At 46.3% G+C, this 3,634-nt stretch overlaps 1 pseudogene; it reads right to left on the bottom strand.

The window, feature by feature from the left end:
* Window positions 1-372: 372 nt before the first annotated feature.
* LOC103455070 (17.8 kDa class I heat shock protein-like) lies at window positions 373-1,119 on the bottom strand (annotated as a pseudogene).
* Window positions 1,120-3,634: the final 2,515 nt, after the last annotated feature.

Here is a 3,634-nt window from a genome sequence, read left to right as displayed (position 1 = left end):
GCTAGCACTCACATGACAAATTCGTATAGTCATTTTCAGAATCCAGGTTCTTACACAGGCCTTAAGCAAGTCTATATTGGCGATGGCAAAGGTTTGCCAATTCTTCACTCTGGCACTTCTCAATTACCTACTGCTCATTATAATTTTCAACTTCGAAATGTGTTACATGTCCCTGAATTGAAACACAATTTGCTTTATGCGAATCAATTTCTCATTGATAATTGGTGTTCTATGCATCTTTATCCCTTTCACTTCAATGTGAAGGATATTTCTTCGGGGAAGATGCTAACTCTTTCATTTACACAAGTATCCTTAATAGAAGAACCCATACATTAAGTTTGACACACAACACTCGTCTCACACACACAGAAACTCGGAAATACAAAACACAGTAACTAACACCACAACAAAAAGCAAACCATGATTATTTAACTTAATCACGACATTAAGCCGAAAAGTAGCCGAGGTTTAACTTATGCGAGCTTAGTTTAGCCAGAGATTTCAATGGCCTTGACCTCGGGCTTCTTCTCCTCCTCTTTCGGCAAAGACGTAGTCAGCACCCTATTCTCCATCGCCGCCCTCACCTGATCAATCTTCGCGTTCTCCGGCAGCCTGAACCTCCTTATGAACTTGTCACTGCTCATCTCCACCCTGTGCCACTTGTCGTTCTTATCCTCCTGCTCCCTGTTCCTCTCATCGCTGATCTGCAGGACCCTCCCGTCCTCCACCTCCACTTTCACCTCCTCCTTTTTGATCATCGGGAGGTTCGCCTTGAAGATGTGGGCCTCCGGGGTCTCTTTCCAATCGATGCGGGTGTTGGCTATGGCGGTGGTTTCACGGGCGGAGGAGGGGAAGTTGGCCAGAGTGCCCAAACCCTTGAACGGGTCTCAGATGTTAAGAGAGAAGGGGTCGAAAACGCTGCTTCATCGGCCGTTGCCAAAGAGACTGAGAGCCATTGGATGTTGGGTTTCTGCCGGGTATCAAATTTGAAGGATTTGAGTGAGGTATTTTTGCTTTGGTTGCTTTAGACGATTCTATCTGATCAGGTTGGGGTGTACACATATATATATGATGGCATAGAAGATTTCTCCGAGAGTTGCAGAGACTTCTGCAATTATCCAGAAGTATGGTCTAAAATATCCATAATATCCCGATATTTCCATCGAAATTTCCGTGTTTTTGGATTATCGATATTTTCTTGGACTATTGATATTTCTGATATCATCGATATTTTAGACCTTGCTAAGTCACTTATGTATCTTACCATGCAATGTATAAAGTGTAAAATATTATACTAATTCATTATATATAAATGATTATGGTGTGTTTAAACTTCTTTCATTAATTACTACATATTTTCTACACTCACAATGTTTGTCAGCTCGCTATATAATCAACTTAAATCAGTTATATCTATCATGCAATGCATTTCTGTTGACCCTAGAAACTACAAAGCCTACGTGGCGCGCAGGCCGAGTAATCTATAAGCTAACTACGTCCTTCGGTGATTGCGGGGCTTGCCAACTCGTCGGCTGAGCTCGGCCGATGAGTAAATTTGTTGGTGTTGCGTTGGGTGCGCAGCTGACTTCTGCGTCTTGCGATTGCGGCCGAGAAAGGAACGCGTCTCGGCCTCTTGGGCTCTCGAACCTGAAGACAAGGTTACTATTTTTACGAAGTTCAATATCAAATTCGGCTTTCAACGTGCCGAATGTAATCACTTGTAACACCTCACTTCGCCGAGAAGGCTGATGAGATGACCTCGACCAATAAGGATTCAGAAATCCTTCTCGACCGAGACTTGGATAGGTAATCAGTCGTTCTCGCCGCAGTGCTGTTGATGCCAACGGAAGATACTGCGAGACCGACTGATTCTACGGTGACAGAGCTATCTATGCCGACTTAAGATATCACCGGTTGCTTCCACAGTGCTGTTGATGCCAACGGAAGATGTGTCAGTGAAAAAGGAAAAAGAAAAATCACAAGTTGTGAGAATTTGCGCAGGGCAATTTTGTATTGATTTGCAGGGGGCCCTCGTTGATGCACAGCTTCCCTTATTTATAGTACTGGACCTTGAGTCCGAGTTAAAATCCTACTCGGACTAGGTTTCCCTCTCCGGATCAACATCACCTCGACCAGTCCTATCTTTACTAGGACTACGAATCTAGTCTTTAACTGAGCCGGATTCGCTTTCTGGATTACTGATCCCGTCGAGACTCCCTGTTGTACTAGGACTCGACTTGCGTTCTGATTTAACCGACCTAGGCTTGGAAGCCCATGAGCTGAACGATCCATGGCCCTTTCGTCGCACGGCCTCCCGGGCCGAGAATGATCCTACCCTCGGCCCAAATTATTAATTTGGGCCCAAACATTGCCCCCTCGCTTCTGAGGTCCTTGGCCTGAATTCTTCGGTCGAGTTTCGGCCTTGAAGAAGCGAATCTACCACTCAGAACCCCAGTGCCTGAGTTCCAAGGCGCATTTATTGAACATGACTGCACGATCTTGATTCTGCTAACCAAACTCGCCACGTGGCGTCCTCAAACACGGCCATTCCCTAATAATGACGTCTAAGGCGTGCGGCTGCCTGAACCGTCTTGCCATTATGACCCTATGGCCACTACCTCAATCCGCGAGCCACTCATCATCGTGCATGCGTTGAAATGTTTCTTCGCCATTAATTTCGCCGTCACACGCAATTGTGCGCCCCCAACACCTGAGACCTTCGGTCTTCTCAACTGCATTTCCCAAATATTTCATCATGATGAGCGATTCCTTCGGTCGATTTTGCCCTTTGTTTTGAATTTCGAACGATTGCCCTTCCTGCCAAAATCCTATAAATACTGAAATCCCTTATTCATACTTTACGCTTCCAAAATCACTTCGAAATTTCTTGTCCTTGTTCTCCAGCACATTTCTCTTTCCAGGTCTTCGTCTTTAAATCCCCAACCCAGAAAACCTTTTAAGCCGTGCTTCCTTCCTACAATGGCGTCCTTCATTTCCAAGCTTTCCAGGGAATGCGAACAGCATCAGAAAATTCTTGATCGGAGCTCGATCAAAACCATACGGTTTGAAAGTGACATGAGCACTGTCCACCAAATTTTGGGTCCTCTCTTCAAAGCTACAATCCCGTTGACCATTACTGGCCTTCTCCAGGAGCACTGCCTAACACCCTTGCTCCAAGGGTTTGAATGGTCGAGATGGGATGCGGCGAAACCCCAAGGCTCCTGGCCCTCGACGACCACAACCTGGGCAGCCTGGGTTGTTCGAATGGAACGGCTCTTTGGCGAGCAATGGAAAGCCCTCGGCATCTACGACGCCATCCTCCTCTCGTCAATGGATGTCGTTCCTGACAAGGAGCTTCTCCTAGCCACCATATGCTTCTGGTGCTCGGCCACCAACACCATGGTTCTTCCTCTTAGTCCCATCGGTCTCACCATTCTTGATGTTACCGCCATTCTGGGTACTTCGGCAACTGGGATCCCTATCGACGCGGCCCTCTCTGGGTACCCGTCGAATATCGACCTGAAGATGATTTTTGATCGACGGGCTTTCGAGACGTTGAATCGTGAAGGTCAAATCCTGTCGAAGGAAGACATTCAGAAGCTCCACAAGAACTTTTTCAATTACAACACCCTCT

Source organism: Malus domestica, chromosome 07, assembly GCF_042453785.1.
Source record: "Malus domestica chromosome 07, GDT2T_hap1".
Lineage (NCBI taxonomy): Eukaryota > Viridiplantae > Streptophyta > Magnoliopsida > Rosales > Rosaceae > Malus > Malus domestica.
The sequence above is the reverse complement of the archived record's forward strand: the minus strand, read 5'-3'. Positions and strand labels throughout refer to the sequence as shown.